Source organism: Triticum urartu, chromosome 2, assembly GCF_003073215.2.
Source record: "Triticum urartu cultivar G1812 chromosome 2, Tu2.1, whole genome shotgun sequence".
Taxonomy (NCBI): Eukaryota; Viridiplantae; Streptophyta; class Magnoliopsida; order Poales; family Poaceae; genus Triticum; species Triticum urartu.
Genome location: NC_053023.1, coordinates 74,862,437 through 74,873,479, shown reverse-complemented (window position 1 = coordinate 74,873,479; position 11,043 = coordinate 74,862,437).

Genomic DNA, 11,043 nt, shown 5'->3' with positions numbered 1-11,043 from the left:
ATGAGAAGGGTGAACTGGATGCCATCTCGCAAATTCCAGTCGTTTGTGAATATCAAGACGTCTTTCCAGAAGAGCTTCCAGGAATGCCTCCGCACCGGCCAGTTGAATTCGTCATCGATCTTGAGCCTGGCACGGAACCGTTTTGCAAGCGTCCCTACAAGCTCGGACCTAAAGAGTTGAAGGAGCTGAAGAAGCAACTCGATATTCAATAGCGAATGGGTCTCATCCGACCTAGTTCCTCTCCGTGGGGTTGTGGTGTTCTTTTTGTGAAGAAGAAGGATGGAACGGACCGACTTTGTGTTGACTACCGTCCATTGAACAAGAAGACTATAAAGAACAAATACCCACTTCCCAACATCAACGAGCTGTTCGAACAACTCAAAGGTGCCCAAGTATTCTCCAAGCTTGATCTTTGTATGGGTTATCACCAGATTCGAATCCGTGAGCAAGATATTCCCAAGACGGCTTTCAGGACAAGCTATGGTTCATATGAATACACTGTCATGTCTTTTGGCCTCGTCAACGCTCCTCCGACTTTCTCTCGCATGATGAACTTCATCTTCAACGCCTACACCAATGACTTCGTTCTGGTCTATCTCAACGATATTCTGGTCTTTTCGAAGAACAAGGAAGATCATGCCAAGCACTTGCGTTTGGTACTTGATAAGCTCAGGGAACACCAGTTCTACGCTAAGTTCTCAAAGTGCGAATTTTGGCTCGATGAGGTTCTTTATCTTGGGCATATCATCTCTGCCAAGGGCATTGCGGTGAATCCTGAGAAGGTGTCTGCAATTGTGAATTGGGAACCACCTCAGAACGTGAAGCAACTCCGTAGCTTCCTCGGTCTCGCAAGCTACTGTCTAAGGTTCGTTGAGAACTTTTCAAAGATCGCGAAGCCTCTTTCAAACCTTCTCCAGAAGCATGTCAAGTACATTTGGTCTCCGGAATGTGACATTGCTTTCAACACTTTGAAAGAGAAATTGGTCACTGCTCTAGTTCTGACTCCTCCTGATGAATCCAAACCGTTCGAGGTCTTTTGTGATGCCTCTCTCCAAGGTCTTGGTGCAGTGTTGATGCAAGAGAAGAAAGTTGTGACTTATACCTCTCGCCAGTTGAAGCCCAACGAGAAGAACTACCCCACTCATGACCTCGAGTTGGCGGCAGTTGTGCATGCTCTTTTGACTTGGAGACATCTCTTATTGGGAAGAAAAATGGACATCTTCACTGACCACAAGAGTCTCAAGTACATCTTCACTCAGCCTAATCTCAACCTCAGGCAGACTCGATGGGTCGAAATGATTCAAGAGTATAATCCAAGTATCGAGTATACTCCAGGAAAGGCCAATGTGATTGCTGACGCATTGAGCAGGAAGGCTTATTGCAATAGTCTGATTCTCAAGCCTTATCAACCCGAGCTTTGTGAAGCTTTCCGCAAACTTAATCTGCAAGTTGTTCCTCAAGGTTTCCTCGCCAACCTTCAAGTCTCTCCTACCTTGGAAGACCAGATTCGCCAAGCTCAACTTCTTGATGCTATGGTGAAGAAGGTGAAGATTGGGATTGCCAAGAGTCAACCCAAGTACAAGTGCTACCGCCTTGATGACAAGGATACTCTCTTCTTCGAGGATCGTATTGTTGTGCCCAAAGGTGACCTTCGTAAAGTGATCATGAACGAGGCTCACAATTCACTCCTCTCCATCCACCCTGGGAGCACGAAGATGTATCAGGACCTCAAGCAGGCTTATTGGTGGACTTGAATGAAGCGCGAGATTGCTCAGTTCGTGAATGAGTGTGATGTCTGCAGAAGAGTGAAGGCAGAACACCAAAGGCCAGCTGGTCTCCTCCAACCTCTTGCCATTCCAGAATGGAAGTTTGACCACATTGAGATGGACTTCGTGATTGGGTTTCCAAAGTCCAAGCGTGGCAATGATGCTATATTCGTTGTCATCAACAAACTCACTAAAGTGGCTCACTTTCTGCCTATCAAAGAGTCAATCACTGCAGCTCAATTGGCGGAGCTCTATACCTCTCGAATTGTCTCGCTTCACGGTATTCCACAAGTGATCTCTTCAGACCGTGGCAGCATCTTTACCTCCAAGTTTTGGGATTCTTTTCAGAAGACCATGGGCACCAACATCCGCTTCAGCACAGCTTTCCATCCTCAAACTAGCGGTCAAGTCGAGCGTGTCAATCAGATTCTTGAAGATATGCTCAGGGCTTGTGTGATCTCCTTTGGCATGAAGTGGGAGGATTGTCTTCCATATGCCGAATTCTCCTACAACAACAATTTTCAAGCAAGTTCGGACAAGGCCCCATTCGAAATTCTGTATGGCAGGAAGTGCCATACCCCTCTCAACTGGTCTGAAACTGGCGAACGTCAACTTCTGGGAAATGACTTAATCACAGAGGCAGAGGAAATGTGCAAAGTCATTCGAGATAACCTCAAAGCAGCGCAATCGCGCCAGAAGAGCTACTATGATAGTAAGCACCGTGATTTGGCTTTCGAGATCGGAGATCATGTTTACCTCCGCGTCTCTCCAATGAAAGGTACTCGTCACTTCGGTATCAAAGGGAATCTTGCCCCTAGATACATGGGACCTTTCAAGATCGTCAGCAAGAGAGGCGATCTCGCCTATCAACTCGAGCTTCCTTCAAACTTTGCAAATGTTCATGATGTGTTCCATGTCTCTCAGCTCCATAAGTGCTTCAAGACTCCTGAACGCACCATCAACTTCGAAGACATTGATCTCCAAGAAGATCTCTCTTATCGTGAGCACCCGTTGCTATTCTTGAAGAGACTGAACGCAAGACTCGCAATAAGTCAATCAAATTCCTCAAAGTCAAGTGGTCACACCATTCCGACCGTGAAGCCACCTGGGAACACGAGGATCACCTCCATTCTGAGTACCCGGCGTTCTTCCAGTCCTAGATCTCGGGACGAGATCCTTTCGTAGTGGTGGAGTGTTGTAACACCTCGGGTATGATTTACCCAATATGTAATCCAACTCTTGCCGTTTCCGGCATTAAGTTATTTTATTTCCTCGTGTTCGGGGTTTTTTTGTCTCCGTGTGTTGTTCTTATTGTCATGCATCTCATATCATGTCATCATGTGCATTGCATTTGCATACGTGTTCGTCTCATGCATCCGAGCATTTTCCCCGTTGTCCGTTTTGCATTCCGGCGCTCCGTTCTCCTCCGGTGGTTATTTCTACCTTTCTTTCGTGTGTGGGGATTAAACATTTCCGGATTGGACCGAGACTTGCCAAGCGGCCTTGGTTTACTACCGGTAGACCGCCTGTCAAGTTTCGTACCATTTGGACTTCGCTTGATGCTCCAACGGTTAACCGAGGGACCGAAAAGGCCTCGTGTGTGTTGCAGCCCAACACCCCTCCAATTTGGACCAAAACCCACCAAAACTCTCTCCATCTTCTAGAGCGTTCGATCACGATTGCGTGGCCAAAAACCGCACCTCATTTGGACACTCCTAGCTCCCTCTATGCCTATTAATAGGTCCCCTCCGAAATTCTCGTTTTCCTCTCCCCGAAACCCTAGATCCAGCTCCTCCGCGCGGCCGGACACGTCCGCCGGCCGCCGGACACGTCCGCCCGAGCCGTCGCCGCCAACCGGAGCCTGCCACGTGTCGCTCCAAACCCCACATTGCCGCCGGCCCGCCTGAGCCCGCGGGAGGCCCCCGCGGCCCAGATCTCCCGCGCCCCGCGCCGCCTCATCCTCTACCTCGCGCCACCGCCCACGCCCGGAGCGCTTCGCCGCGCCGCCGAGTCGCCATCGCCGGCCACCGCCGACACCGCGCCGGCCTCCGTGCGCCCGTGCCGCGCCGGCCGTCGCCGACCTCGCCGCACCACGGCGCCGCCCCAGCACCAAGTTCTCGGCGAGCTACCTCACTCCAGTAAGCCGGCGACCTCCTTCTCCGGCGACTCCGAGCTTCTCCAGCGATCCTCGTAAAGTGTGCCGCGCCGGATCTAGATCTGTAAAAACATCTCCTCGGTTGACTTTTCGTCCCTAACCCTAATTATTTTGCTATGTTCATCATGCCGTAACTTTGCATCCGTAGATCCGTTTTGGGCATATAGCATATCAAAATGTTCGTCTCAGAGAGCACATAATTTCATCTCATTGCATCATTTTCATTTGAGTTCGTCTTGATGCCTGAAATGCTGTTGGAAGAATGCTATTTGAGATAATTGTCAGATCTGCTGCTCCAAATAGCTATTTGTCTTTTTTGCCATGATTATTGTGTGCATGATATGCCCCTGCGCTCTACATGTGTTTTGTTATATGCTTTGTCATGTTTCCAGAGGTTCCACCCAAGTATTTTTGTGATGTGTGTGGTGACTAGCACAAGCTTCCAAAGTGGAGCATTCGTTAATGCTGATTTCAGGGACTTAGCAATTCCACTAAGTCCTTGATCTGTTTTTATCAATATGCCATATATTCATGTCATTTCCTAGTGATCCGTGCCTCTTTTGAGGATAATCAGTAAGGATGATTTGTTAATCTTGTAGTCCTCTATCCATCCATGTCTTTGTTTGCAATTATGGAGCACCCTAGCTTGAGTCAATCGAGCTCTACTTTTGCTATTTCGTGAATCTGGGCAGATTGTCTACTTGTTAGTGATTTTGCCGAGGATGTTGTAGTTGATCCGTGCATGCTATGTTGTTGTTCTTGCCATGTCTAGCTTGTATAATGTGTATTCTTGATGGGTGTATGCTTAGATTGTCATGACATGCTCTGTAGTGAGTGCATCGAGCTCGTAAACATGCCTACTTGATATCTGATTTGCATGTTCCAGTTTTTCACTAAGTCTGTGATCTGATTATGTTTTTGCCATGTTCACATGCTTGCAATTGTATTTTCTGTTCTCTTTTGGCTCAAGGTCACTAAGGGACTTTTGTTAAGCTCTTTAACTAGCTCCATGCCATGCCTTGCTTTGCCATGTTAAGTTCCTGTAGCATATAGTTTTCTTGTTCCAAATTGTGCTACCTGATCTGAAATTCCAGACAAGTGTTAATTTCACTAAGTCTGAAATCTGTTTACCAATTGCACTTTTGCCATGCTTGTTTGAACCTGTTAATGGATGAATTGGCCGTAGCTCAGTGTTCATCTTTTGTTAAGCATCATGAATGGATCCCAATCATGTATTTTGTTGCCATGTTTGGGTGTTGTAGCATATTTAACTTGTTACATTTAGATGGCTACTTGCTGTTTATCACAGACCGGTGCCATATTTGATTTGCTTGCCATTTTTGCAAACCGTGCATCCGATTCCGGTGTTCCTTATATCGATTTCAACCGAAATCACCTAATCTTTCCAGTGGCACACTTGGATTTCCAATTTGAGGCCAGGTTCATTCATTCCTTGTCAAATCTTGCATAGGCATCACATATCGCATCCCGCATAGCATACCATATTTGCATCATGTTGTTTGAGTTTGCACGTGGTTGATTGTGTTTCGTTTTTGCTTGTTTGTCTTGTTTGGGTAGAGCCGAGAGACGAGTTCGCTAACGAGGAGCCCGTTGAGTTTGCTTTCGAGGATCCAGTCAACTCTGACAACTTTGCAGGCAAGATGATCATACCCTCGAAATCACTTCTATCTTTGCTTTGCAAGATGCTCGCTCTTTTGCTATACCTATGCTACGATGTCTACCACTTGCTTATCATGCCTCCCAAATTGCCATGTCAAACCTCTAACCCACCATGTCCTAGCAAACCGTTGATTGGCTATGTTACCGCTTTGCTCAGCCCCTCTTATAGCGTTGCTAGTTGCAGGTGAAGATTGGAGACCATTCCTTGTTGGAACATTATTTTCTTGTTGGGATATCATTATATTATCTTGTTATCTTAATGCATCTATATACTTGGTAAAGGGTGGAAGGCTCGGCCTCTCGCCTAGTGTTTTGTTCCACTCTTGCCGCCTTAGTTTCTGTCATATCGGTGTTATGTTCCCGGATTTTGCGTTCCTTACGCGGTTGGGTGATAATGGGAACCCCTTGACAGTCCGCCTTGAATAAAACTCCTCCAGCAATGCCCAACCTTGGTTTTACCATTTGCCACCTAGCCTTTTTTTCCCTTGGGTTTCGCAGACTCAAGGGTCATCTTTATTTTGAACCCCCGGGCCAGTGCTTCTCTAAGCGTTGGTCCAACCTAGAGCACCGTGCGGGGCCGTCCCTTGGCAACTTGGGTTACGTTGGCTCCCGTGTGCTTAGCTTATCCGGTGTGCCCTGAGAACGAGATATGTGCAGCTCCTATCGGGATTTGTCGGCACAGCGGGTGGTGTTGCTGGATTTGTTTTACCATTGTCGGAGTTGTCTTGTAGAACCGGGATACCGAGTCTGATCGGAATGTCTCGGGAGAAGGTATATCCTTCGTTGACCGTGAGAGCTTGTCATGGGCTAAGTTGGGACTCCCCTGCAGGGATTTGAACTTTCGAAAGCCGTGCCCGCGGTTATGGGCAGATGGGAATTTGTTAATGTCCGGTTGTAGATAACTTGAGCCTAAACTTAATTAAAATGAATCAACTGTGTGAGTTACCGTGATGGTCTCTTCTCGGCGAAGTCCGGAAAGTGAACACGGGGTTGGAGTAATGCTTGCCGCAGGTTGTTCTATAGTTATTCGTTCGCGCTTTGCCTTCTCTTCTCGCTCTCTTTTGCGAACAGGTTAGCCACCATATATGCTAGTCGCTTGCTGCAGCTCCACATATTTACCTTGCCTTACCTATAAGCTTAAATAGTCTTGATCGCGAGGGTGCGAGATTGCTGAGTCCCTGTGGCTCACAGATTACTTCCAAACCAGATGCAGGGCCTGATGACTCCGTTCCAGATGACGCGCTTGAGCTCAAGTGGGAGTTCGACGAGGACTCATGTCGTTACTATGTGTCTTTCCCTGATGATCAGTAGTGGTGCCCAGTTGGGGCGATCGGGACCGAGTCGCATGTTGGGTTGATCTTTTATTTTGGCACCGTAGTCGGGCCATGAGTGATTGGATGATGTAATGCTATTTATGTACTTTATTTGACGTGGCGAGTGTAAGCCAACTATGTACCTTCCCCTTTTATTATCTATATTACATGGGATGTTGTGAAGATTGCCTTACTTGTGACATTTCTTTCAATGCGGTTATGCCTCTAAGTCGTGCTTCAACACGTAGGAGATATAGCCACATCGAGGGCGTTACATTTATTCTGCATTCTACTTAAATTTTGGGTGCATTCAGCTGATGCATTCACTTGATTATTTGAAAAGCTAGCCTTGCTAATTAGGGTTTCGTGCAAAAATTATATTGATGGGTCTAAACAGTTTAGTGCTTCTTAGTATGAATGGATATTGTCCTAAAACATCATCATTTTACCGAGAAAATATATTTTCCCTTTTACTCTCTCTCTATCTCTATCTCCCTCTCTCTTTCATTTAGGGTTAGATTATCACAAAACTACAATTTCTATGTTCTTGCACACAACCACCACTATCAGGCTAGGGTCATGACCCCTTAGCATTGATTTGACGCTTAACTCGTAGCAAAATTACACAATGCCCCTGGTTGTTAGGTTGATCTGTTGCTAGATGAAGGTCTCGACCCATTACCTAACTCAGCACATCGGGGCCTACCATTTTTACTGCTAAAACGAGCTAAGCGGCTAATTAGTGATATGTGTCATGATTTTTCCCAATAGTTGAAGTTATCTATTTTTTAAAGAAATGGTGTTTTCTATAACTTGACTTCAAATGTGTATAATTGGTTTTTTTCTATAAACTTGGTCAAACTGCAAAAAGTTTGACTTAAAACAAACTTAATATACGAAGTAAAAAAGAAACAAAGGAAGATTCGGTTCTTCTATCGAATTGTAGTCTTGCCATTGTATGTCTAAGTTGGGCCGGTGTCTATATTTAAGAAGCAAATGATAGCAAAATCAAGCTGAGCCTAGCAATTATTGATGTTGCCTTCCACTCAATCAAGGAAAGAACAAACACAGTTTCCCAAGACGTACACCCTACATTGGTGCTTGCTGTGCCCACATGGCAGAGTAATCCATGGATTCAACACTCATTTTTACCTGAGTTTAAATTGGTATTCTTATACATTATTTGTAATTTTCACTTCATACTGCCCACTGATTGCTAAAAATTGCAAAGAAATACAAATCTCCTTCTTTTAATATTTTTGTTGTGAATATGGACATAATGTGTAGGAAATGAAGACATAATTAGAAAGTACTTAAAAGTAGGATTGTTTCCATATAAAGAAGGTCGCCAGAGGTGACTCCAGAAGTGAATACAACCTGCAATACGAGCATAGATGTTGCTAGAGACAGACTAGGTCGTGCAACTACAATACCCAAGAAGATATTTCTTTGCGTGAAGCTTGGATTAACGTCCCTCTTGATGCCACGACCAAAGAATCAACACCAATGTTGTCGATGATGATGACTTGGTATAGAACCCATATACTTTATGTCCGGTCGGATGGATACAAAATTGCAAACCAAACCAAAAATAATGGCGGTGCTTGGATTATACAAAGAAGAAGCGATTGCGATGGTTGAGGTGAAGAGGCATTGGCGGCTCGTTGAAAGGAGGGAAAGATGACTTGTTTCTATGAGATGAATATGATGGAGGACGAGAAGTGGAAGGCAAAGACGGCAACCGAAGAGAGGGAGGTTCTAGCGGAAGAAAAAAAGACTTCAAATTGAGATGAAAATACTTGTGTTAGAGGCTGAAAAAATGGAAAGATTGAGTTTGAGGAGTAAAATCTTGCACTCATTGTCGAGGAGCAAAGACGAAAAGAGTGGTCGAGGACCATGTTATCATGTTCATGGATCCTAGCAACATGGATGAGAAGGCAAAATAATATTGGGAGCTTGATCATGGGGACATCTTGACTAAGATGTGTGGTGGTGCTGCTGCTGGTGGTGATGATGCGATTGCATGAGGCCCATGCTACGATGGCTCTTGTTTCACCATGTGTTGGTGTTTTTTTAGTGAACTTGTTAATTTGGCACCCTTTGACACAAACTATAGTTATGGTTTGATGGATTGGATGAACTTTATTTATGCCCTACTTCAATTATGATACGATGCATTTGAATAGTTTACGTTTGCTTTGAAATCTGATGATTTTGTATCAATTGTTTGACAAAAGTTTGGAAGAATTAACAAACCAAAAAATTAGGGGATTATTAAACTATAAGGGTCTGCTAGCTAAGGAAAATTTTAATCTCTTAAACATTCGACTTTATTTATAACCTAAATATTTGACTTTTTAAAATAGTGAGAAGGTTTGAGGAACTGGCAATGATGGACTATGATTAAGAAGAGATAATCTTATAGGAGTAGCATTAAAAAGCACAACCTATGGCTGCCGAAATGCATCCTGCACTTAACAGAAAGCAAGGTTACATTAGTCAGGCTCAAGGGAGGTTCACTTTAACAGTTAGCAGTAGCAAGTCTTGCTTAATCAGGTGTAGAACTCCAAGACCTTGCACGAAAGTGTGCTCAAACACCTGCCTATTCCGCTCTCGCCAAAGGTTCCCGCAAGTGTAGGTGGTTGAGGAAATGTGTTGGTCGTCCATGGGGTAGGTGAAATCATTCCACCAAGATGAAATGGAGGTGGCAAGATCATCATTAGTAACGAGGTCTGGGAAGCCACACTCTAATCCGCAACCATCAGCCAAACCTCCTTGGCAAAGGAGCATTTGAGGATGAGATGCAGAGGAGTTTCCGCAACCTGGTCGCAGAGGTTGCACAACTGATTGTTGGTCAACCCCCTGTTGGAGAGATTGTCATTGAAGAGGAGTTGGACACAAACGGAAAGCTAAGTGAAGAAGTGACACTTGTCCTCGACCTTATCTTTCCAGAGCTTGGACAAGTTGCAAGTGGAGTACGAGCCAATGAATTGTGCCAAGTATGTAGAGTGAGCAGAGTAAACACCTGAGCTGGAATAATTCCACAAACAGTATCCTTTAAATCTGGTTACAGCTGGACCTGCTGAATCAACAACCAGAGTTGGGTGAAATGACCCAGATTAGAGGTGATTGTAAAGTGCCCATTGGACCGAAATGTTTTTACAAGTGCTTAAAGGCAGCAGGTGAGGAGCCATGGAGGCATCTATCGTGCTAGAATGAGGTCTTGTAGCCATTGCCTAGATAATGGACGTTGCTGCTCAGAACAAAGGGATATCATCAGCGTCACAAGCGGCCCGAGAACCTACCTAAGGCCGATCAATGTTCATCCACTCATACCATTTCCAACAAAGACAAAGAGCACGGCCGAAAAGCAGATCCAAGTCATTGAGCCCCCCCCCCCCTCCCACAAGTTATTTAGACGGCAGGCAATTGCCCAATTTACTAAGGCCATGCCCTCCAGAAGCACCCGGCTTAGATCTCCATAAGAAACTACGGCTTAACTTGTCGACTTTTTTGATGGTCCAAATGTCCAGCCTGAGCATGGAGATGAGGTTGCTGGTGGTTTGTTTAGGAAAGACAATGTGGTTTCTGATATATGAAAATTGGAGAGGGAGCTCTTTCTCTCTCTCTCTTTAAAAAAAAGACACCTCGAGATGAGGTATGAGGGAATAGCAAAGAGAACGAGTTAACAAGCCGAAGGCGAGCGTTGCTAGGAAGCAAATCCCTATTCCACTGCTGCAACCTCGAAGCCAGCTTGTCAAAGGTTCGTTGCAGATCAGCTCTGGTTATCCTTTTTTGAAGTGCAATTGCAGGGAACTGCATCACCGGAATTGGAAAATTTCATAGTAGAGCCTGCAGGTCAATCTGGTTTTTGAGTTATCCGGTTTTAAAAGCTAAGGGGCTTTGTTTTTTGAGTTGATGGATCATTTCTATACTTTTAAAAAAGTCAAGGGATGATAAGTTCAGTAGTACCATGTTGACCTACTCTTTGGGCTCCTTTGATTCAAAGGAATTGCATAGAATTTTTGGAGGATTTAAACCCTTAGGAATTTTTCCTGTGATGCTCGTTTGATTCGTAGGATTGGCATCCTTAGGAATTTTTTCATATGATCCATTTGTACTACATTTT